General features: G+C 39.3%; 1 long non-coding RNA gene across 6 annotated transcripts in view; it reads left to right on the top strand.

Annotated features, from left to right (window-relative positions):
* Positions 1-24,266, top strand: part of LOC140456912 (uncharacterized) — a 43,492-nt gene extending 19,226 nt beyond the window's left edge. For 4 of the 6 annotated variants that reach the window (XR_011953188.1, XR_011953191.1, XR_011953192.1 and 1 more), the window contains 3 exons: positions 16,682-16,751; positions 18,621-18,681; positions 18,954-24,266. This is a non-coding gene — a long non-coding RNA (uncharacterized lncRNA). Of the gene's footprint in view, positions 1-16,681; positions 16,752-17,846; positions 17,933-18,620; positions 18,682-18,953 lie in introns of all 6 variants that reach the window. The other 2 variants (XR_011953190.1, XR_011953189.1) reach the window with 2 other exon arrangements.
* The last annotated feature ends 2,641 nt before the right edge of the window (positions 24,267-26,907 follow it).

A 26,907-nucleotide genomic window follows, 5' to 3' on the forward strand; every position in this document is an offset into this window, starting at 1 on the left:
TGAGGTAATCTTTTTCACTGTCTACTACATCTCCCATTTTGGTGTCATCTGCAAACTTATTTACAATACCTCTTATGTTCACATCCAAATCATGGATATAAATGACGAAAAGTAGTGGATCCAGCACCGATCCTTGTGAGACTCCACTGGTCACAGGCCTCCAGCCTGAAAAGCCCCCTCTGCCTTCTACCTTCGGGCCAGTTCTGTACTCCATGCGATCTAACCTTGCTGACCAGTCTCCCATGAGGAACCTTGTCAAACACGTTACTGAAGTCCATGTAGATCATGTCCATGCTCTGACCTCAGCAATCCTCTTTGTTACTTCTTAAAAAAAACTGAGTCAAATTCATGAGATATGATTTCCCATGCACAAAGCTGTTATTGGTATCCAGGATTTAACTCTGTACATTGGGGTCTGCGTTGCCCAGTTATAGGTGTTAATATTCTGGATGAAGTTCAAGGACGCCAGCATTTTCTCAGTGAGTCTGTATTGAGTCTTGTTCATGTCACCAACACAGGGGAGTTCCTTTTGAAAGGCAGTCCTTGTATCCCTTGCCCACCAGGGAATAGTGTACGTGTCCTTACCTCTAGATCAGGAGGATCAGGCTCAGAGTTGAGTAACAGCATCTTTGAAGAGGCTGATTAGTAAACCTGCCCAAGCCACCAGGCCATACTGTCTCCCAGCTGTCCCTGCCTGAGCCTCCAAACAGACCCTTCCTGTAGTTTCTCTCCTGTCAGACTCTCCCATTGCTCAGTTTGTCCAGGATCCCCGCCTGCTGCTGCACTGCTCCTGTCCCTCACTGACCTGTCCATCTCCCAGTGTTCACCACATTCATTCATTGTTTACAATCTCGTTGTCCCAGTCCTCCAGCCCCGCCCCCTCCACCCTATAGAGACAGCTCAGTGGTTGGCACTGCTGCCTCACAGCACCAGGTACCCGGGTTCGATTCCGGCCACGGGCGACTGTCTGTGTGGGGTTTGTGCATCCTCCCACAATCTAAAGATGTGCAGAGCAGGTGAATTGGCCATTCGAAATTGCCCATAGTATTGATTAAATTAGTTAGGGGGCATAGGTCTGTGTAAGTTACTGTTTGCAGGGTCGGTATAGACTTGTTTGGCCGAAGGGCCTGTTTCCATACTGTAGGGATTCTGATATATTGGGCAGCAGCTGCTGTCAATCACCTGGACTCCTGTATGATCGGGAGCTCGTGCTGTAGGAGGGGAGACAAGTGCATGGGTGCAGTGCTGGCAATTGTGGGATTATGCACAGTATAGGTCAGTGCCTGGGAAGGAGGCTGTGGGTGTGAGGGATTAATCTATCATTAGCAGCTTCATCCCTCTGGGAGCAGGACCCAGGGGAATGGCCCCTCTCTTGCTACCCTGATATGTGATCAGACTATCAGTGGTGCAGCGTTTTGCAGAAAGTTATTAGAACTCTTTTGTGAAGATTCAGGGTTGTTATGGAAAGGGACAAGGATGGGCCTGCAATTAGAATTCTAATTTGGCTCATTTTAGTAAGATGGGTCTTGGCCAGAGTGTGCAGGAAGCTGTGTATGCAGGATGGTTCTCATCAGGAGCTAGGAAACTGGATTCGAAGAGAGAGTGTGTGAGAGAACTGGGTGTGGAGGAAAGGAGTGGGGGGATTGGTTTGGATTTCAGTTCACAGAAGAGAGAAATTGTGAGACTGAGGTTTAAAGCTTTGGGAGAAACAAGAAAACTACAGTTTAATACTACAATTGTCTTATGAATTTCCATCCTGTATTAACAGTGGTAACTTGTGTGCTCTGTTGTATGGTACTGAAAGGGTGGATTTGCGGATGAGAAATACAAATTGAACTTCATGGTCAAATCTGATAGTTACTTGATCCGTGCCGATCTGAATATCATTGGCCTTTTCATCTGGATGGAAAGGTGTGCATTCTGTCCGTGGGCAAATATTTCAAATCTCAATGTGACTGGAAAAGTACTGAGACACAGCCAAGTCCATGTCAGCGTGGTGAGTGTGGAGAGAGAGTTCATTTGTTTTTGAAAGTCTGAAAAATCATGGCACATTTCCCAGGAACAATGAAGCCACAACTTTGCTTTGTAGAAGGACAAGTCTTTAATTAACCATGCAACCAGAAAGACACAAGGATACCTGCACCATGGGGAACACTATGAAAACGGGATTGTTGTAAAGGGGTTCATTCTCGATCATGGATTGTAATCCATTGGCATTGTCCCGTCGGTTCCAGCCCCGCAGGGAAACACTGGAAATATGATGGATGTAATGGAGGTTTCAGTTATTAAACTGTAAAAAGTGCAGAACAATTTACAAGGATGTTACCAGGGCTCAGGGGTCTGAGTTATAGGGAGAGGTTGGACAAGGGAGGATTTTATGTTTGGAGCAGAGGAAACTGAGGGGATTCTTTTCTAGAAGTGTATAAGACCATGAGAGGCATGGATAAGGTGAATGCACTCAGTCTTTTTCCCAGGAACTCAAGGATTGGACGGCTTGATTGGATCAGTTGAAGGTTAGAGGAGAAAGAATAAAAGGGAAGCTGAGGGGCAACTGTTTTACACAGAGGGTGGTATGTATATGGAATGAGCTGCCAGTGGAAATGGTTCAGGCAGGAACACTCACAACAGGTAAAAGACATTTGGACAAATACATGGATAGGAAAGGGTCAGAAGCAAATGGGCCAAGTGCAGGGAAATGGAGTTAGCGTGGATGGACTTTCTGGTCGGCATGGGCCAAAGGGCCTGTCTCTGCTGTCAGACTCTATGACTCTAAGTGCATTTGCTATTTCTCCCACTAACTCTGTTGGTATCCTGGGATGTATCCCATCAGGGCAATGAGACTTGTCTACCTTTAGCTACATTAGCATATCCAGTTCTAACTCTTTCACGATAATGGTTATTATCTAGGTCCTCACCTTCCTCAGTCTCCTTATCAATTACTGGCATGTTCTTCGTATCCTCCACTGTGAAGACTGACTGCTGTGTGCTCATATTCCTGAACCCTGCTGGATAGGAATAACTAGGCACAGAACTCAGAGAGGTCTTCTTTGAGACTTTATTGATGAGACATGGCAGTTACCTGGATAGTGTACAAGCAAAACACCTTCAGGCAGCATCAAGTAACTCCCCACCTGTCCAATGTACAGCTCCCACTCTTATACCTTTGTGGTTTGGGACCTTGAATAGAGACTGTCTCTCAGTATTATCTCCATGGCAACGGCAGTTAGAAAGTCTAGTTCAGTTCAGCACTTTGTGGTTAAACCACACACCCCTCCCCCACGCCCCTGTGGCTCCCTCAAGTATGTGATAGGTACTTCAGTTTCAGTGGGGCTGTCTGTCAGGATTCTGATGTGGAGGAGCTGGTGGTGGGGTGGACAAAGTTTAAAAACCACACATCACCAGGTTATAGTCCAACAGGTTTATTTGGAAATACAAGCTTTTGGAGTGTGCTGTGATTTTTAACTTGCTTAGGATTATCTCTATGGTAACAGTTAAGTGCTTCAACAATTAGAGGCCATATGTTCCCCAAACATCATGTTCCCCTCTAGCAGTATAAACTGTTATTCCAGCCCTGGGGATAGCTATTAATCACTTTTCTCCCCCAATCCCATCTCGCTTTCTGTTGATCTTTAAAGTTTTTCTAATCTCCATGGTCATTGCCAATCTGTATGCATTCTATTTCAGTTTGATAGACTCCCTTATTTCCTGAGCCACCCATGGCAGATTATTCCTTTTTTCCTAAAGTCCTTCCTTTTCCCTGATATATACTTTTGCTGAGCACTTCAAAAAATTTCTTTGATATTCCCGCACTGTCCGTCAACTTTCCCACCATAAAGTCTTTGTTTCCAGTCTACATTAGCCAACTCCTGCCTCATCCTATTGTCGTCACCTTTTGTTTAAGCACTGGATCTTGGGATTGGATTTAATCTTCCAACTTTTCATCTTTGTTCTAAATTCAACCAGACTTATCAGAATTCTTTTATCAGATTACGTGGTGAGGCGATGTTTCCTGGGTGTTTTGGTTTTCATTGTCAGTGACCTTGGCTTTGTAATAAAGTACAGGTTGGATATTCACACTGCGAATGTACGACGCAATCTAAAACCATAAATCACTGTCTCCCCTCAGTTTAAAATTGCAAAATCATTATCTCCTACACGCTTCCTCACTATCTAAGATTGGAATGCTAATCCACCTGACTATCTGTCATTTTCCGAAAATCTCCTTTGGTGAAGGTGGTGATTTTTGGATTCAGCTTTCCAGTTATTACCGCCTCTCCAAGAACACCCTGCTTTATCCTCAATCATAGAATAGCCTTTATCCACAATCATAGAATAGAATCTCAACAGTGTGGCAGGAGAGCATTGGCCCATCAAACCCCACCAACCATCCAAAGAGCATCCCACCTGGAGCACTCCATCCTTTTAACACTGCATTTCCCATGGCTGATCCACTGAATCTGCACAATCATGGAGACTGTGGACAAGTCCACACGACCCGCCGAAGCGCAACCCACCCATACCCCTACATTTACCCCTTACCTAACACTACGGGCACACACAGAAACACAAAAGGTAGCATGTGTACCTGAGATGAATGAACCTGGACTTAGGAAAATGTGACAACAATCACAACTAGTTAGAATTACAGAATCCCTGAGGCGCACAAAGAGACGATTCGGTCCATCGAGTCTGCAATGACCTGCTGTCCCACCCTACCTCCATAACCCCACATTTAGCATGGCTAACACAACCCACCTTACCTACACACTACAGGCCATGTTAGCACAGCCAATCCATCAAACCTGCACATCTGTGGGAGGGTCACATATTATGTCTAAGTGCTCAGGATTGTGGATGAAGGCTCACAAATACTTGACTCTGACGCAAATCCTCTTTTATTTACAAAATAAAATCTGGGGGAAATTGCAGCCAGACAGATTTCCAATTATCTCATGAGGAAGAGAATTCACAACTTGTGCCCCTGACCCAGGATGCGCAGTGAAGTCACAGAGGTCTGGGAACCATCAGAAATGTAACAAGTTGTGTGCAAGGTGGGGGTGAGACAAGGACAAAAAGACAGTCTGTCACACGGGGGAAGGCAGGAGAAATTAAATTGCAGAAATGGTAGTCCCTCAAGGCCATGGGGAATGGATTTAGGGCTGGGAAAGAAACCAGGAAACAAGGTGAGCAGCTCTGAAAGAAATACATTGAAAAAACAGATTATAACAACATAGAGGGCAGAGTACACAGTCTGAAATTGCTGCTCTCATTGGTGAGTACATAACGCTGTAAAGCCTGGGTCATTCTATTACAGCCAACACATGCAGGATAGGCCAAGTGTCCTCGAGCTGTGCTGAACTTTCTGATAAATTTATTCTGACATTTGGAATTCAGGTCGGATGATGTTCATAAATTCTCAAATTGGACTTGACTTTAATATTCTGGAGAAATGTTAAATCAATCACAATGATCCCATTCTGCAGACTTTAGTCCGCAGCCCTGCATGTTCCAGCATCTCAGTTACATCCATGTCCTTTTATTCTAATGTGATGCTGGTTACTGCCTCTGCCAGTCCATCAATGAGTTCCTGCTCCCCACCATCTCCGAGTGAAATGAATTCTCCTCTCCCCTTCTTTCTGAGAATTAGTTTCAATCTAAATCCTCCAGTTTCTGACCTCTCAGTTAATGAATAGCTCCTTCCTATCCACTCGATCTGGATTCCTCAGCATTTTATCACTTCAATTAAATCTCAGCTCATCCTCCTCAGAAATCATCCCCAGACTATCCAATCTCTCCGCAGAGCAGATATTTTCCAATTGTAGAAACATTCTGATCAATCTCCTCTGTACCCTCTCTGGTGTGATCACATCAACCCTGGAATAAGGGGATCAGAAATGTGGGCAGTATTAGATTAGATTAGATTAGATTAGATTACTTACAGTGTGGAAACAGGCCCTTCGGCCCAACAAGTCCACACCGCCCCGCCGAAGCGTAACCCACCCATACCCCTACATCTACATTTACCCCTTACCTTACACTATGGGCAATTTAGCATGGCCAATTCACCTGACCTGCACATCTTTGGACTGTGGGAGGAAACCGGAGCACCCGGAGGAAACCCACGCAGACACGGGGAGAACGTGCAAACTCCACACAGTCAGTCGCCTGAGGCGGGAATTGAACCCGGGTCTCCGGCGCTGCGAGGCAGCAGTGCTAACCACTGTGCCACCGTGCTGCCCACTTTAACCGCAGTCAATTTCAGGGTTACCCTTAATTCTGTTTGCTAAAAACTGCTCGTGTCCTCCCTTTGCTTTTCTTAACTCTCTCTTTAAATCCTTCCTAGCTGATCTGTAACTCTCTATTGCTTCATCTGTACCATTTTGCCTCATCAACACATAAGCCTCTTTCTTCTTTTTAACAAGAGATACAATTTCTGTAGTAAACCATGGTTTACAAACTCTGTGCCAGTTGGGTCACCCCACAGACATTGACTTTCCAAAGAGAACAATCCAAGATTTTCTAACCTCTCCCAATCCAGGCAACATCCTGGTAAACCTGTTTCCACCTTCCCAAAAGCCTTCACCTTCTTCCTATAATGTGGTGATCAAAACGGCACACAATCCCCGAAAGGTGGCCTGATCATAGTTTTATTATCATTCCCCTGACTAAAGAAGGCAAGCCTGCCATTCACCTCCTTCACCACTTTCAGGGATCTTTCAGCTTGCAACTGAAGATCCCTCTGTATATCAGTGTTGCTCAGGACCCTTCCGTTTATTGTACAAATTCCTCTTGCTTTGTGTCTTCCAAAATGCATCACCTCACACTTGTCTGAATTAAAATATATCTGCAATTTCCCCACAAAACTTTCTGACTCATCTCTTTCTTGCTGTATCCTTTGACATCATTCTTCACGATTCACAACTTCAACAGTTTGTGCCATCTACAAACTTGCTAATTAAAACGTTTACATTTTCAAACTTTTCATTTATATATATTACAAGCAACAGATGTCCCAGCTCTGACCCTTGTGGAACAGAGGCACTGGTCACAGACCTCCAGCCAGCAACATACCCCTACACAACTGTTACTGGAAGAAATATCAAAGAGGAGCCTTGAGTTCTGTGCTGAGCACCACGACCAATGTTTATTCAGAGCTCCTTACTAATACAGGATGGGAAAGGTCCCTCTCTGGCTCCCCCAGATAAGTCCAGCATTTTGATGTGTTTACTTCATACGATCCAGTAATATTTTCCCCCTGACCTGAACTCCAGAGTTTGGAATGTCAGCTCGGATATTTCCATGTTTCCTTTCCCAGTCTCTGATTCTCTCAGCTCATGCGGCTGCTTTGCCAGTTCTTTTACAAATGGTTTAACCCTATCCTTGTCATTGCACATCTCCAGCCCTCCCACTACCACACATCTCCGGCCCTCCCACTACCATACCCTGTGGTATCTGCATAGTCCATCCAGTCACTAATTCAAAGGGGGACTGTCCCGTCCCCTTTGCTGGGGTTGTCCTCAGTTTTATTAGGCTGCTAAATAGTACTCTAACCCATCGCTGTCCTGTCTCTGAGAGAGCCTTAGTCAGACTAGCTTTCAGTGTCTGCGTCATTCCTTCTACTGTCCCAGAGCTCTGGGGGTGGTATGGGGGATGGGATTTCTGTTCAGTACCAAACAGGTCACATAGCTAAAGAGCTATGTTCCCTGTAACATTTGTCCCTTGGTCAGAATCTGCAGGGGAATGCTTCCACCCATTGAGTAAACCTATTTACTAAAACCCAGCAGGACTTCCTTCCCTGGGATTGGGTGTGTGTGTAAAATCCATCTGTAATTGTTCCCATGGGCCCCTGGGTCCCTGCTGCTGCCTCCATTTTATTGCTTTCCCTGGCTCACACTGTGAACAGACTACACACCTTCGACAAAACCTTGCTGTATTTCTCCCTGTTCCAGGCAAGGATTGTAGTGGATCATCTGATATTGCATTTTATCCTCCCCAATATGGGCCAGCCCATGATATGTTTTTAATAATGTTTGTCTTATACAGTGTAGTGGCACTGCTGGATCATCCAGACTCTGACGTGTCCTATTACTGCCCCACCCTTTTCCCATTCCTGTTTCTGCTGTTGTGGGACTGTTTCTGGGAATATCTTTAAACCTTCCTCTCTCACTTCTGTAGCTACGGCCATTGCCATCTCCTCAAATGTCTGCACTATTTCAGTCAGTATTTCACATAGAAGATTATTAAAGGATTGGACACTCTGGAGGCAGGAAGCAAGTTTCTGCTGATGGGTGAGTCCTGAACCAGAGGACAAATTTTAAAAATAAGGGGTAGGCCACTTAGAACAGAGTTGAGGAGAAACTTCTTCACCCAGAGATGGTGGGTATATGGAATGCTCTGCCCCAGAAGGCTGTGGAGGCCAAGTCTCTGGGTACTTTCAAGAAAGAATTGGATAGAGTGATTAAGGATAGTGGAATCAAGGGTTATGGGGATAAGGCAGGAGCAGGATACTAATTGAGGATGATCAGCCATCATCATAATGAATGGTGGTGCTGTCTCGAAGGGCAGAAGGGCCTACTCCTGCACCTATTGTCTATTGTCTATTCACCTGCCTTATCCACAAACTTACTGCCCCATTGGTGTGGGGTTTTGACTACCTTGTGAGCTCTAATTCTCATTATTGCTGCTTCACTGGGAAAGTTAGCTGCTTCCACTAACTCTCTGACCTGTCCTTCATGCTCTACGTGCCCACAGACAGGGTGATTTACCCTCACCGAGCCCAGGCTATCACTTGGTCATGAACTATACCAAAGGCATGCTGTCTCTCTGTGTATATGCTGACTGCCTGACACCTGGCTAATGTCCGCGCTTCTGTCAGGGCTCGTGATGGTTCTGCCATTTCTGGGTCATTCTCCAAAAAAGTCCTCCAATAATTAAACAATCCTAAAGTTTGCCTTATCCCCTTCACAGTGTGCGGGTGGATAGTTTTGAAATCATGGTCTTTCGTTTCACTGGGATTGTCCCCCTCCGTTCCTGATTTGATCTTCCTGATGTGATGTCCCAGGTACATCTCTCCCTACCTTCCCACGCTCTGTGGGTTAATTTTAAGCCCGGCCTGCCTGACCTGACCCAATACTCTATGTAATATCCGGATATGTTCTTTCTCACCAACTGAGGCAATGAGGTGTTGGTAAGATTAAATCGATGCACTCCATCAGCCATATATCGGTGGGATATACTGGAATATTATGAGGTCCCTGAGGTAACTGGATCCAGGTCTACTGCTTTCCTCAGACAGTAAATACTAGCTTATTCTGACCGTTCTAGGTCCACAGTAACCCATTCACAATATCAAGGGCTGAGACTGTATCCTGTTGCAATTTTAATCCATTAAATAAAGTGGTGTGGTTCAGTACTGTAGGATACTCTTTAGTGGCAGATTTACTGAGGGAGGTCTAATCAATAGTGAGGTGGGATGAGCTGTCCGGCTTCTGTGAATTAGTCTGGGATACTGTTGGTCTGACTATTCCCTGCTTCTCTCAATCTGTTACTGTCACAATTATTGCCTTCTCAGCCCCAGCTTTAATGGGATCCAGTTTGGGTGGGGAGTGAGAGGGCCCTCGATCTTTACAGGATCTACAGATAATAACCCACATTCCTGTTTGAGTTACCCGCCCTGCTGTTTGGGTCCTAGCTATAACTCCCCAGATTCTGTGACTGTTCCAGTCTCCCTGCAAGGTAACTACTCTGGAGATGTCGCCTCTCCTTTGCTTCCTGTCCTGGGCCTGGCCAGATTGTACCCATATTAGAGTTTGTGCCTCTACATCAATAGTTGCTCTGAACTGTTCTAAAATGGCAACTTCCAGAATGGTCCCTTCCTCAGTTTCACACTCCCATATCTGAATATATTTTGCCATATCGATGATCTGCATTGGGACAGATTTATTTCATCCAGCTTCCTTGATTCCCTCTCCAACTGCTCTCATTTTAGTAATTGAGGGGTGAGGGGCAAATCCGTTTCGGTAACTGATATAGATGCTCCTTTTATTAATATTTGTTCTGCTGGTTCCCAAACACAGCGTCAATGAATATTCATGTGCCTACGTGAACACAGGCACACACACAATGTGAACATCTATCTCCCTCTCTCTGCCTACGTTCCTTGTCTATGTGCCCTTTCCTGCTTCCCTTGTAACATTGTGGGTCTGGTTACCCTCCCTGTACTGCAGTACCCTCCCTGTACTGTACTACCCTCCCTGTGTTTCTGAGTTTGTCTCAGCTCTCATGGCCCAATTCAGAATGTGATCAGAATGATCTCCCACTGGCAGTCCCACGTTTATAATTACAGTTAAATAGGGTCCCATGTCATCTGTTAAATACATCAAACCTATTTCATCATCACAGGTTGGGGTTTGGTAATCCCCCGTGGTCCTTACACACCTCAGGCTTCCTCTCTGTATGAGCCTCGATAATACCCTTGGTTCCCTGAGACACCAAGGTTATTTTAGCCCATTCAGTCTGTCCCCTCCCCAGTTTATCCCTGTAATATCTGTGAATGCCTGGAGGCACTCATCGGCTGTGCACTGGGGGGGGGCTCAACCCCTCACCCACTCATTGCAGAGACAGGTTCTGCTGTACACGTCCGGGCATCTTGGCATAAAGGATTTTGGCCTAACACCATCATCGGTGAGACTGTACCTCAACTAATTCATCCATATTGTCCCAATAAGGCCCGTTATTACCATTTCTCTATCAGGCTGGGTGTTAACACACCAACATCTGTTATTCAGCAGGTGAACGGTTCATGTTTGGTTTCTGTCAGTTCCCTTTGTTGCTCCCTACTGTCTGTCCAAGTTGACCTTTGATGCCCAGTGGTGCCACAGACACGGCCTTCTGGACCTTATAGGGCGGTGGGTCATCCCACCCATTGTCGTCCCTCTGTCCATACGTGGATGCTTTGTCATCTAACCCGTTCCAGTCAGTGTCACCATCCTCACTGCCTTCTGAGGACAGCGGGGCACTCGGTACCTCCCCCACTGTAACTACCACCTGGCCCTTTGGCTTTAAGGCCTCACGTCAGAGAGCCACCACCTTCACTTGTTCCTGTTTCCCATAATAATTCAACACATCCTGTCATTCCTGGAATAACACAGAGCAAAATGTGAATTTGGTTTTACTTGAAATATTAATAATTTGACATTCACTTTACATATCTTTAAAGGTGAAAATTCTACTCTGATTATTTAAGTGAATTTAACATGATCATACAGTGAAAATAACCCTCATAATCAACGATAATGAATGAACTGAATAATATGTGATTATTTGTACAAGTTCTTGCATTGAAAATTCAATTTTATTTAATGTTTGTCACCCATTACACCATGGGCATTGTTATTAGGGAATAAAGTAATGGAAGGATATCAGAGAAAATAAATAGACTTGAATTTTAGCTTCACTGGAATAATGAACCAAAACAATATTTGGAAATATGGGTAAACTACATAACAAAGTTTCCAGTGTCATTATTGACGTGAAAACTATTTTAGTTTGCTAGTTGTTTTGCACTAAGAATAATTGGAACTGAATTGTGATTATGAATTGACCATTTAAAATATATTTTAAAGAGAATAGTCATATATATTTTTTGGAGGAAATTAGGAAAGTAAATAAATATGTATACATTGGTATTAATAGTTTTAAAATGTTTAGAAGTTGACTGGGATTATTTGATTGAGAGAGGCTGCATGATTATTAAGACTAATTCACCTTTTTCATTGCATTGTTGGTTTCACTAGAATCTGTTGTGGTCTAAGCTCTTGTTGTGTGCAATGGACTGTCACTCATAGCTTAATTAACCTGCGAGTCCCTGATCAGGTTTCCTTTGTCTGTAAGACAGTCTGTAAGTTTGGGGCACACCTGCTTTTCTGAGGGGAAACAGAGATTCTTTTCAAAGGAAATAAGTGGCAGTTCTCACTGAGAATGTTTTCTACCACACACCATAAACAGGGAAGGGTTTTTCTGAAGAATTTCATTGTCTATCTATAAACTGATGGTACCTGTGTTTGTCAGTTTGTGGAGGATTCAGCACATTTGTTCTGAGCTGTTTTTATACAAGCAGTTGGCTCATTCTGTCTTTGCCAAAAATGTTGTTTACTTTCCCCTTTTACTGTGATTCTGCAGGTTAGAATATTCTGAGAGTCAATAATGTCCAATAACTGAACATTGAATGATTTTGACTCTAACAGAGCAGTGGCCTTGTTTTCAGCTCATTATTCACTTTCCATTTCCTGGTTGTGTTGAATGTTACAGAAACAGGCTCTGAGCAATGTTTCCATTCACTTGTGTTGGAGTCACTGTCAGCCACGTGGTCAGTCAGTTTCAGGCTGATGGATCAGTTTCTCTGTCCTATTAGATGGTGGTCACTTGCTCAGTTTCCGATGGCTCACCTGAGCGTCAGTCCATCAGCTGCTGAAACCCTGCATCCAGCATTTGTTCCCTCTCACAGTGACTACTCCAATAAAGTCCCAGCTTGTCTCCCACATTCACCTCCATACACTCATGATCACCTCAGATTCTACTGTCTGTGTCCTTTCAGCAAGTTGTGTAAGACACCGACTTCAGTTTTAACCTGATCTATATTATGTTCAGAAAGATCATTTCAAAATGTGGTTCACTGCTTCTTCAGGACCTTCCTGAAGAAGGGCTTATGCCCGAAACGTCAATTCACCTGGTCCTTTGATACTGCCTGACCTGTGCTTTTCCAGCAACACATTTTCAGTTGTAATTGTAGTAACCAGTTAATTACAAGTTACTGACAAAATAATTTAAGAGGAGCTGCTATTGGTGGTGGAAATGCTGCTGGTTGGTATAAAAGAGGGCTGGGGTGAATACTGTACTCGGTTTTGATGAGAATGTTGAGCAATGTAAGATTCTTTTATCTTTGTTAATAAGAAGAGGCAGAGATTGTAGCTAGGACATCCACAAACATCTACCCTCACCACCACTGATGTTCAGTAGCAGCAGTGCCAATCAAGCGGGCTGCTTTATTCCGATGGTATCAAGTTTCTTGAGTGTTGTTAGGGCTGCACTCATCCAGGCAAGTGGGAGTATTCCATCACACTCCTGACTTGTGCCTAGTAGCGTTTGGACAGGATTTCAGGAGCCAGGAGTTGAATTACTCTTGTAGCCACTGTGTTTATGTGGTGAGACCAATTCCGTTCCTGATCAATGATTATTCACAGGATAATGTTGATAGTGGGTGTTCAGTCATAGTAACACCATCGAATGTCAAGGGATGGTGGTTAGGTTATGTCTTATATGTGATAGCCTGCATTTGTGTGGCATGTATGTTACTTGCCTCCTGTAAGCCCAAGCCTGGATATTGTCCAGATCTTGTTGTACTTGGACTTGGACTGCTTCAGTACCTGAGAAGTAAATTATTTATTAACACTAAATAGTCACGAGATTATGCAAATTCCTTTTTCTATCAAATGTCACGGACTGTATCTTATGGTCACTCTCCTATTCACTTTCATTATCTTTTTATTTTCTTCTTAATTCAGACACAAATGTTTGAACATCGATCAGTATAAAATTACATAAATTAAAATCACATAGCATGTTTCGACAAGTAAACTAATTGAATGAAATACATTACTTCTGTATTGTCTGCATTTTGACAAAAAATAATTCTCTTCAATAACTATTGAATGGCTCATTTATTGTCCTCAATCCATCAATCTAAGTATTATATTTCAGTCTTCAGTTTACCGATCTTAATGTACGTCTAATCAACATCAGAGCAAAGTGATTTTAAAATATTGAGTCAATTTATTTGTTCAGAATACAACATTTATTAGGAATTCACTATCCTTATAATAATTGCAGAATAATTTGTTTGTCTTTCTAATGTGTTTCGTCAGATCCATATATTATTTTAATCCATATTTTAATTTAATCCATTGAAACAATGCGATTGTTTTCAGGTTAACTATCCCACAATGGAACCAATCATTTTGCATGCAAAACGCTTTGTAAACTGACTTTTGCTGTTTTGAATAATCACAGTAATCTCAGCCTTATGAATTCAGAAAACTGGAACGACTTTTCACTGCAATAATTCCTGTTCATGTCTGCACATTGCACAGTCATGTAGCAAAATTAAATTTCTCCTTCTTACAAGTGTACTGATAGATTTTCGAAAATCTAAGTGTTGCTCTATCTAATTATTGTTCAGTTCAGTAGGGGGTATAAATGTGTAATAATGGCTCAGTACATGAAGTAATGTGAAGATATTGCAATGTACAAACTCACAATGATTGTGAATATCAATTTTTATTTTAACCATGGAAACACAGTTGAATTGATTAAATTATATTTCACTTCAATGCTCACATTCATTGTATTTCTAATCACAATAAGAGCAAACTATTTCATGTGACAAAATTATTTAAAATTCATCTCACTTTTTTATGGATACAAAATAGAATTAACACCCGTTTGTTCTTTCCTTGACCAATCACAGTGAAGTTTGAATTGTAGAATGCTAGACTGATACAGCACGGAAACAGGCCATTCAGCCTAACTTGGCATTCCGGCCAAGTTTCCTAAACTAAACTAGTCCCATTTCCCTGTGTTTCTCCCATACCCCTTTGGACGTTTTCTATCCAATAAACTGTCCAAAAGTCTTTTAGATGTTGTAATTGTACCAGCCACTGCCCTTCCTCTCACAGCTCATCCCAATATGTGAAAAACAGTGTGGAAAAGTTGCCCCTCAGACCCCTTTTAAATCTTTCCTCCTCACCTTAAAAATTATTTACACCGTAGAATCTTTAAGACTGCAAAGTTATTAAAAGTTGAGAGGTATTTAGAAGCAGCATAATACTTTATTCATACTTTATCGGTGTTCAAACATTTGTGTCTGAATTAAGAAGAAAATAAAAAGATAATGAAAGTGAATATGAGAGTGACCACAAGATACAGTCCATGACATTTGATAGAAAAAGGAATTTGCATAATCTCGTGACTATTTAGTGTTAATAAATAATTTACTTCTCAGGTACTAAAGCAGTCCAAGCCCAATTCATACTTTAATCAGTGATGTGAAGCAAATAAATTCAAGATGTTGTGATCATTATAATGAACAACAGTTACAAGTTGAGACAATGTTGGTTGAAAAGCAATTCAGTCGACACTTAGATATTTTCTAATCAACTCTGAGGTGTTTTGACACATCTCTGTTGAAGGTGGGAATTGAACCCATGGCTCCTGGTCTACTAGTACACACATTACCATAATATTCCCATGCAGGAAGGGCAGGACTATAATCACATACTTACTGTGTTTATTCACAGGGAAAACTGCTCAGATATTTATTGTTATAATTGGACTAGGATTGTATTAGACAGTTCCATTGTGTAATGGATAAAAAGAATTAGTAATTTCTAATAATGATGGAACGAAGCAACAATGGTCTTAAATAAACATAAATCTCATGATAATCAAGTAAGTCAATTTGTTTGAAGCAGTTATTCATGTGCATAAGTTAAAATTAACCTGCTTTTTAATGCACATGAATTGGAAATAAAGCATTAGTCATTCAATGTGACTACTCAGCGAAAGACAACTTCCCTCATTTTCAAAAAAATGTGATTTCTAAGAATTCAAGATTTATTGTAAAAGCATAGAACAAACATTTGTTAATTCTGGTTTATTTACACAAGGAACACGTGTAATTTAAATAATGCTTAACATGAAAAATACTTAGCTCTTATTGTAATAATCAGAACTGTAACAATGTTAGAATTGAGGTGAAATACAATCAATACAAGATTGTAAACAAAACTGTGGATGCTGGAAATCACAAACAAACTCAGTAATTGCTGGAAAATAACTCAGCAGGTCTGGCAGCATCTGTGGAGAGAGTTGGGCCCAGTGACCTTTCTTCAGACTGCACTTTTTCTTACAACCAATTCAATCCAGCTAAGATTCCACACTTAAAATTATTTTTGCTAAGATTAAGAGATTGTAGAGTGCAATATTGTTTGTATCAGTTGATGTACTGAGACATAGTTCCACATATACAGCTGGAGATATTGGATTTCAACAATGATTACCGGTTAGATTTTGGTAATAATTAGTTTTAAAATGGCTGATAACAAATTTAAGAATGATGAGAAAACCCCTATTGCAATGTAATTGTGCAATATGTTGGAAAAAAATTAAATATTTATGTGAAAAATAGTTAGCAATTTCTTAATTGATAAGACTGATTAATGATCCTTCCATTAATACGAGAATTCAAATAAAAGAGAATGAGAGAGTTAAAATGAGTGTTGGGTGAGAGAACTTTGGTTGATTGCAGGTGTGTTGACCTGAAAAGAATGTCAATGTTTCATTATGATACTGGCCTTAATAAATAATGGATTGAACGAAAATGTAAATCTCATGATGGTGTGATAATTGAAATGACAATGAAATAATATTTAATGTGAGAATGCAACACTTAAGATGATACAATATTTTCAAAGCAGTTTGTACTGGATAATGAATTAAAATATTGGGTTAATTTTTAAAAAAATCTCACTTTAGAAGATTATTCATCAGAATTATTCTGTCATTGAAAAAACCTCATTTCTTCAAGAATTCTGCATTTCCCTCATTTTCTGTCTTTTATCCACAGGGATCTGTACTGGAACCCTTCTGTTTGCGATGCAATTATATAGAAGTGACATGGATTAAAATCTAATTGGGTGAGTTAATAAGTTTGCAGATGATATAACGTTCAGTGCAGTTGGGGACAGTGTAGAGTGTTGTCAAATAATGCAGCAGGAAAAAGAGAAATTGCAGATATGGGCAGAGTAATTAAAGGTGAAGTTTAATCCATACAAGTGTGAGGTGTTTCACTTTGGAAGCTCAAATGTTAAAAAAAAAGTAGATAGTTAATGGCAGGACCCTAACAGCTTTATTATTCAAAGGGATCTTGACGTTCAAGACCATGGCTCCCTGAAAGTGACCATGCAAGTAATTAGGTGGTTAGGAAGGCAAATGGCATGCTTGCTTTTATTGGTCAGGGAACTGGTTACAAGAGTCAGGAAGTCATGTTGTAACATTTTAACACTTTGGTTAAGGCATACTTAAAGTATTGTATTCACTTTTGTTCGCCATGTTCCAGGAAGGGTATGGATGCTTTGGAGAGGGTACAGAGGGCATTTACCAGGATGCTGCCTGGATTTGGAGAGGCGAGAAAAATTCAGATTGCTTTTTTGTGAAGTGGCGGAGACTGGGGGAAGACTTGATGGAAGTCTGTACAATCATTAGATACGTAGATAGGGTTGACGGTCAGAAAGTTTTTCCCAGAGTTGAAGCGTCAAAAACTACGTGACATGTGTTTAAGGTTAGGAGGGAAAGTTCAAGGGGCATGTAAGGGGCAATTTGTTTTGTACACAGGGAGTGATTGCTGTCTGGAATGGACTTCCAGGGTTGGTGGTGGAAGCAGATACATTAAGGCTCTTTAATGTTCATTTCGATAATTTGGAAGGATATGAACCAAGGGTAGGCAGAAGGGATGAGTTTCTTTTGCATTATGTTCAGCACAACATTATGGGCCAAATGGCCCATTCCTGTGCTGTACAGATCTTTGAGAGAAAGCTAATGTCTATCTCAGATGACATTTAATCTAATCAATATTTAGCCACTGGTGTCAGAAATAGGAAGGAAATAAGTAGATAACGAACTTGACTATAATCTAAAAATATAGTCAATTAAATTTAGAGGTAATTTTTTTATATTTGTTCTGAATTATCAGATTAGCAACTTTGATGGAGATGTGTTTAAATTGTTTGCAGTTATTGATGTTCTGACCCAAAATTACCCTTGTTAAACTGAAGATTGGACCAGAAACCTGTTAGAAAACTTGAAAATATTCAGTAAGGTGCGATGCACATCATAATTTCTTACTGCCTATACTACAATAACAAAATCTTTCAGGTCTACACCAAAAAGCATTGATTTGCAGCCAATGCTCATTATAAATATCTGAATGCTACTCGTTTCAACAATCAAAGTAATCTCAGCCTCATTTATAAAGAGATATCTTAGACATTTCACTAATAATTACTGTTTATGTTGACACATTGCTCGTTCAAACATTAATGAGATTTCTCATTAATATTCAGTTCAATGATAGCATATTAATAATTTAGTTATTAATATCTAATAATTGATCAATCCAGTAAGGGATATAACAGTGGAATTATGGCTCAGTACATTAACTGATGGAAAGATATTGTTGTGTTCACTCTCCCAATTATTGTGAATATCGATGTGTATTTTGATTTGATTTGATTTTTCTTCAACATGAAGTTTTATTGTATTTCTGATCACAGTAATAGTTAAATTTTTTAAAGCTAAAAAAATTCAAATTTGTGACTTTTTTGTCAACAAGAAAAAAGAATTTACATGCGTATGTTCTTTTCTTTATCAGAGTAAATTTTGAATTGTTGGAAGTTATACATATGTGTAAGGAAGGGGAGCTGCCTGCAGCTGAATAGTCACATTGAATGATTTTTTATTGCGATTACATCCTGCTGCTAATCATTCTAGTTATCTTTTCATTTCAGGAAAAACTGCTTTAAACATATTCCACAGTTGTATTTTGCATGAATTTACAATAAGCGCATGGTATGTGTATTTATCTTTCTTTCATTTCCATGATTTTAATTTTTAAGTAAGAGCATATGTGCTTACTACCATATCACAGCAAACCCGTTTGGAAATATTGAATCACTTAATGTGTCAGTGTTCTAAAATAGATTACCAATTCATTGTTAGTCCAACAATCACACAGTAATTTAATTTAGGTTTTGTAACAAATATCGTGAGATTCACATTTCAATTTAAATCATTATTTCATAGTGCCAATTTTACTAAGAAAAAATTATCTTTTATTCCAGGTCAACACAACCACAAACCAAGCAATGATCCGTCATCCAACACTGACAGGAAATATCGGATATCTTCTCATTTGAATGTTCACAGAAATCATTGGATTCATATTCAGCCTTACAAATGAAGATACATCTGATTGTTTTCGACTCCAATTCTACATGTTGCGGATTGTAATATGACATTTCTAATCATTTTAAGTTTACAGTGACTAGTTTTAACACTAATTGTTACTTATATCTAATATGTAATCATTGATCAAATCAGTATAGTCGGCTTTAAGTGTGGAATTAAGTCTCAGTGACGTAAGCATATTGCATGGTACAGTTTCCTAATGGTAGCGAATGTTGATTTTTATTTTAATGCTGAAATCCTTATTGATTTGCTGCTGTAGGGAAGCCCTGAGCAGCCTGCCTTGGAATTAAAACACAAAATGGTGGAGGGGAGATAAATAAGACCAACAGTGTGTTTCAGTCTTAAGTTAAAAAAAGAACATTTTGTACAATCCTACTCCAAGTCCATAAGCATGCAATTCCAGACAGTCATATTCCAGATAGTGATAAGAGAATGCAGGCACACAGAAAAATGACCAACCCTGACTTTCATTAATGAAAGAATAATTGTCCCAGTGAATGAATAAACACCAACTGCAGGATAGAGCCCAGCTAACTTCCACAGCGGCTGTCAGGGAAACAGGCAGGGTTTGATTGTCAGAAATAGTTACTATTTTAAAATTGCTCAGAACATTTAAGACTTTTCTAATTACATATTCTTGAGAATTGTAAATAAGGCATAGTGAGAGGCCCAAAGGACTGCAGAAATTAATTTTGTAATGTGAGGAAATAAAATGCACAGAGATCCCAAGGCCTGGAGATTATAGCACCTGTAAAACACCATGAACCAATAGGAAATTCGGGCTATCCATATTGATGTTCATCCAAGAATAGGTGTTCTACAGGATTGGGTGTCTGTATCATGATGGAACGACTGTAACCACATTGCATGTGGACATTGTAATACAGAAGGTGTGTAAAAATACTGCTTTTTACTGTACACATTAGTGTGTCATGGACCTCCCTTCCTAGATTGGCCTCGGGGGGATGATCCCTGCATTAACTGATTGCAGCATGAGTAAACATCTTCCACTTGCCTGAGTTCGGCCTATCTCCTCAGTCTTCATTCCCTGTCAGGGGAAATCACTCCTACAGCTATGGTGACATTTAAATTCAATACAAACACTTATTATCTGTGAAATTATTCCTTGCAGAGCGATATCATTTTCATGTTAATTTTTTAAATTTTTGTTTTCAAGAAAACAATGGAGGAACATCCATTTGTTATTTAGTTCAACTTATACTAAATTTTAAATTATTGACAGGACTACACATGGGGGTGGCGGGGGGAAGAACGATTCTTCAGCTCAAATGTCACATTAAGTGACAATTTCCATTTTTCAAATCATGTGACCTCCAAAATGATATTTATTTTAATTTCATTTTGAGGTAGTTTTATTTTCTTCCAACATTAGTTGTCAATGAACAATAATCACACAATTATTAGTTTTTTTTGCTACAAAATGACTCCCTGTACCAAATGTCATTGACTCTATGTTTAGTGCATAATAATACCCACTTTCCCATCCTCATTATTTTCTTCCGAGTTCTGACATTTATCTAAACATTTATCATGATAAAAGTTACATTAATAAAATAGACATGAACCAACCAAAAAAAAGTTGAACGATGTTCAATTGTTGCTGAGATTTTTTAATTATTAAAGCCACGTTTTATATTTTAATTTTCAGTTTATTTATCTTAATGAATAGACAATCGACATCAGAGCAAAGTGCATTCAAAATATTAAGTCAATTTATCTATCAGGATTTTAGAAACAATTATCAATTACAATAATTACGCAATACTTTAACTTAGGCTTTATAACAAGTACAATGTGCTTTTAATACCTTCCATATTTCTTCGTGTGAGTGCTACAACATTAAAACTTGTTTGATAAGGCCAATACGCCCACAAAAGACCAATAATTGCCATTGCAACATCATTTGTAAGTATCTGACTTTTGCTCATTTGAAAGATCACAGTCTTCTCAGCCATTGAAATTCAGAGAACACCAGTTAATTTACACTGCAATATTTCTCTTCATTTCTGAACATTACTCAGTGGAATAGTAAGAGGAGATACCTCATTATTCTTAAATTCATTAATAAAATATTTCAAATCGATTTGTTGCCAAAACCTAATAATTGTTCAATTCGGTAAGGGGTGTACATGTGGAACTATGTTTTCATATAATAACTAATGCAAGGACATTGCAATGCACGATCACTCAATCATTCTAAATATTGCTTTTCATTTTAACCTTGGAAACACTTTTGAATTGATTTGATTAGAAATCACTTCAATGTTAACATTTATTGTGTTTTTAATCACAATAACAATTGAATATTTTTCACGTGCAAAATCATTGAAATCCCCATGAATTTTTTGAAGCACACAAAAAAGGGTTGGCATCTCTCTTCTTTCATTAAACAACCACAGGAAATGGTGACTTAGAAATCGTGTATTTTAGAAAGAATGAAAGTTGTCTTCAGCTGAATAGGCACATTGATTGACCAATTCATCATTTTGTTCCAATTTACGTGTAGATCAAAAGCATTGTAATTTGCATTTCTGAAAATGTGGAACTTATGAACATATAGAATAATTATATTCATTTTTATTTATAATGCACAGTAATCACACAATTCTGTCAAGTTGTCGTTCCACAAGTGATCATAAAAATCATGTTAAATTAAGACATTTGTTAACTCCCATCATTATTGTAAATTACTACTGAATTTTCAGAAGATTGTACACAGTATCCAACCATTTAATTCCAATCCAATTATCGCAATAAACATCTGATTAGTTTTCAGCCCTGCCCAGCCTGGTTGGGAATGTTATGAAGGAATCTAGTGCAACTCTGGTCGTGTATCTGTTACCAGACCAGAGTTGTCTGGTCGTGTCTCTGTTACCAGACCAATTTCAATTCCCACCTTGCACAGAGCTGTGCCAGAGCAGCTCTGATTGTTGAGAAGAAAATATCTAAGAATCGAATGAATTGCCTTTCAATTCAACATGAGATATGTTTTCATTTGTTGTTCATTCCAATAATCACAGTATCTGCTATATATATTCTTCAGTCCGCTAATAACAGAATGTATCTAATTACACTCAATCAATATTCTTTGCAAAATATTTGATAATGTTGCATTCACAAAGATGAAATATGCAAAGTAAAGATAGAACTTGATGCTTCAAAGGTATAAATATTAGAAAAAAATTAAGTTATTCTTCAGTTAAATAAACAAATGCCACTTCCTACTATATATCAATTTTTAGTTATTGATCTGTTTATGAGTTGTCTGAAATTTGTTTTTAGTTTTCCATTCATCTATTTATATTGAATGTACGATTGAAATGTTCTGAAAATATCCGAGTGCATTCATTTGAAAATTGAATTTGCATATTTCTCTCTAATCCAGTTTATTGCATGATGACTTAACAGTGTTTTGTTCAGCAAACCTCCTGAATTCCGAAAAATTGTCTAATCTTAAATAAGATCTTTCACACCCAGTTATCAGTCTGTTCCTAATTCATGTAAATATCTAAATTTATTGAAATCAATGTTCACACAAAACAGTGCACATAAAGCGACACAAAGATATTCATCATCAGCTGATTACTATTCAGTGGAATAACCTGAGTAAGTATCTTATTGTTCCTAGGACAAATGACAACAATAAACATTTATTTACTATTCTATGCAGTTAATGCAATTGAGGTGCTATATTTCAGCTCAGTCGTTAATGTTGATTTATATTGTTTAAACCAATAATTCTATTTTATCACAGATATTGACTATACTACAATAATGTTGTAAAGCAAATCTTTGTCAATCTAACAATCTTTAAGCTCCTTTTTTGTTGTGTGTGTACTAGAGACAATTCAAATTATAACCATTTTTATTACAAATTGAACAAATACTGCATTTTAAATTTGTGAACTTCCCACATTTTTGCAAAAGGGTTAGCCTTCACTGTATATGTCACATTTAAAAACCTGCTATTTCAAATAATGAGTGCTACAAAATGATTATTGTTTTCATTTCATTGTGAGAAAAGAACTGCTTTGACCATGTTGATTTTTTTGGCATTTCTATTCCAACATTATTCATCATTGTACAAAAATGACAATATTATTAAAATCACATATACGCTACATGTCATTGACTACATTGTTCAGTTTCAAGCTCACTTTCATGACTTACGAATTCTCTTCCTAATTCTGACACAAATCTTTCAACATTGATCATAATATTGATCATTTAATTGATGTAACATATCTCTACAAGGAATCCGTCTAATGGAAATTCACAATTCTTGTATTACGTACATTTTTTACTTAAAAAAAGAATTTTGCTCAATAATCACTGAATGGCTCATTTTTCTTCCATCCATAAAGCTAGGTACAATGTTTTATGCCTCAATTTACTGATCTTAATAAATATCCAATCAACATCACAGCAAAATGCTTTTGAAATATTGATTCATTTTAATTCTTCAAAATACAGCATTCATTATCAAGTCATTGCCATTACAATAATGGCACAATTATTTTTAAATAAGTCTTTTGAACACATACAATGAGATTCACATTTAGATTTAATCTATTATTTCTGAGTACTAATAGTACAGTATGAAAATGCCTTTATTTTTCAGGTCACCTACCCCACAAAGGAACCAATGACTTCCCATCCAACGTCATTGCAAGTATCTGATGTTAGCTCATTTGAATGATCACGGTCATCTCAGTCTTAAAATTCAGGAAAATGTAATTACTTTTAACTGAATTAATTCCAGTTCATTTCCAGACATTGCTCAATCACTTGCAAAAAGAGATTATTCATTATTCTTTAATGCATTGACAGACTTTGATAATTCAATTGTTGCTGATGTAGAATAAAAATAATAATTCAATCTAGTAGGTCGCGCAAATGTGGATTTACGGCACAGTATATGAACCACTGCAAATGTATTGCAGTGCACAATCTCTCAATCATTGTAAATATCAATTTTTATTTTATCTGTTGAAACATAGTTGAATTCAATTGATTATATTTGACTTCAATGCTCACATTTATTGTGTTTGTAATCATAATACAGCTTACGGATGTTTCATGCAACAAAATCAAATGAAAAAGAATTAACATCTCTATTCTTTCATTCAACAATGGCAATAAATTTTCATTTTTTAAATTTTGAACATTTTGGAAAGAAGGGATGTTGTCTTCAGTTGAATTCTTGCAATGACTCAACTAATTCACAGTGTCCGCTACTTATTCTCTTTGGGTTCCTATGAAAAGAAGTTAACTAGTTATTCTGGTTGTAATTTCCTGGAAAATATTTGACAAATGTTGTGGTTTTAAAGCTGACAAGACTAAGTGCTCGTAAGTCATCAGTTATTTTGTTAGAAACAGCTTGATTCAAACATTTCGAACACAGACACACACATACACACACACACACACACATTGTTATTCTGCTGTGTAACAAGAGGGAAAACAAGTCGCTTTCTTCGGCATTAAGTAAATATATGCCACTTCCAATTATTCATTAGTCAGCTAATTACCTACATTTGTCATTAAAAATTGCAATTCGTCGAAACATTGTTATGAACTTTGATCAAATTAAACTTTTAATTATTGTTTATTCATGAATTGGCGGGATTTTGTATTTTTTATTTTCATTACACCTATTCGTATTGAATGCAAGATTGACATTCTTTGACAATGCCGGAGAGTGTTCATTTGAAACTTGTTTTTGACGTATCTTTCACTGATTTTACTTATTGCAAAAGATTACATGGTACCTCAGTGGTTAGCAATACTGGCTCACAGCGCCAGGGACATTGGTTTGATTCTCTCCTCGGTGGACTGTGGGGACTTTGCACGTTCTCCCCAAGTCTATGTGACTTTGCTGTGGTGTCCTCCCACAATCCAAACATGTGCAGGTTAGGTGAGCTGGCCATGCTAAAATGCACATTGTGTTCAGGGATATGTGTATTAGTCAGCAGTAAATATGAAGAAATATGATTGGAAAAAGTGTTTGGGTGGGTTACTCTTTGGAGGGTCATTTTATTCAAACAAATGGCCTGTTATCGCACTGAGGTAACAGGGATGCTTTCGTGGCATCGCTAGTATTAAGGTGCAGCCCGAGATATAAGCCATGTTGGAACTGAAACGGAGGAATCTCCAGAGAGGCTGCAGAATGACATCGCATCCATTTGAGTTTCTTTAAATCACTGACGAGCAGGAAAATGTAAACGGCGAGGGCGAGTGGGGAAGTGAGGAAGTTGCAGCTCTGGTGAAAGTCCAACGGTCCTTCTGAGAGTGTAATTTCTTTCATTGCTGTTGCTGATTGAATGAGCCACTAACGTGCGAACTGCTCCAAAATATGATTCAGAACCTCTGGTGCCAATTCTCGCAAGTTGAATAACGACAGACACCTTCCAAATGAGGTCTTTCACAGACGCCTTTGGGGTACATTTGACAGACAGACAAGTTCAGGAATCCGTGGTGCGCTGTGACACCAGCGCATCAGCTTCTTCCCTGCCTTTGAACCGAGCCGCGTGCGCAAGGAATGCGAATGCGGTAATGCTTTTCTTGGACGGATCAGAAGGGGGTAACTACACTCTCAAACAGAATGGCATATGATCAGAACCAGGTTGGAGAAAAACTTTACAATGCTTTGCACTGTTAGTAAATGGAAAATGGAATTGCATTGCATTGCACTACGAGAGAAGATTTATTCAAGCAAACTCGAAAGCAGGTTTGCACATGGGAAAGCAAGCAAGAAAGCTCCGTTCTTGTCTGTCAAAGGCTGCAGTTGAAGAGCAAAGCAGTTTCTGCCCAGTTTCGGACTGGGGACCTTTCGCGTGTAAGGCGAACGTGATGACCACTACACTACAGAAACAAGCCTCGGTCAGCCCCGCTGGAGGTCAGTGGCATACAGCACTGAAAGTTGAAGCCATTCTACCTTTCACCTTTCTGTTTCCATGAGCTCGTTGTTTAATGGGACTTGTTTAATTTTGGCTATGTGGTGAGCATGGACGAGATACACCGAAGTATCTGTTTCCACGCGGTGTACCCCAATAACGTTGTGTTGCTTACACCTGCTTTAAAGAATTTCGTGTTTGCGGAGCTTACCGTCGCAGTCTGTGGCAAAATCATTTAGTCTGTTCGACTGCTCACGGGAAAGGTAATATTGTGAAACACTGCAGAAACGAATGACACCCTTAATTTTGCTCCGACTGACCATACTCCGTGAAAGTTTCCCAGATTCTCAGTTAAGGATTTTTGCAGCTGGAAGTTACCTCAGAAACCCTGTTAATTCGTAATGGATTGAGCGAATCGCAAAACAGAAAGCATTTAACACGGAACACAAACAAAACTGGAAAACCAAATGCATTTTCAGACACAGCGAGCATGAATGCTAAATGTGAGACAGTCCGGGGGCATGAGCCATAAAGTAATCACACAACTAACAACAGGGCAATTCCAAACTACTCTTTCAAACATACTGGAGCCTGAGTGCACCACCACTTCCCAGACAATGCTGCAAAGAGACAAAGAAAGAACATAATAAGAATGGGCCATAAAAAGTGAATTTCACCAATCACAGTCTCGATTAGATTACCTTTCCCTTCCGATGACTCCAGGACGGAAATGATGGAAGTGGGAGAAATTCAATAACATATGACATCGAAATAGATTGGAACGATTTTCTCATTGGCCAGAAAACCAAATAACGACGAGTCGACTCACCGTAGGACTCTGTTTCGCAACAGCGATGAAATAACAGTCTCCATTCGGTTCCAGTAAAAGCTCAACTTGCCTGGAACTGAA

This window comes from Chiloscyllium punctatum, chromosome 31 (genome assembly GCF_047496795.1).
Source record: "Chiloscyllium punctatum isolate Juve2018m chromosome 31, sChiPun1.3, whole genome shotgun sequence".
Classification (NCBI taxonomy): domain Eukaryota; kingdom Metazoa; phylum Chordata; class Chondrichthyes; order Orectolobiformes; family Hemiscylliidae; genus Chiloscyllium; species Chiloscyllium punctatum.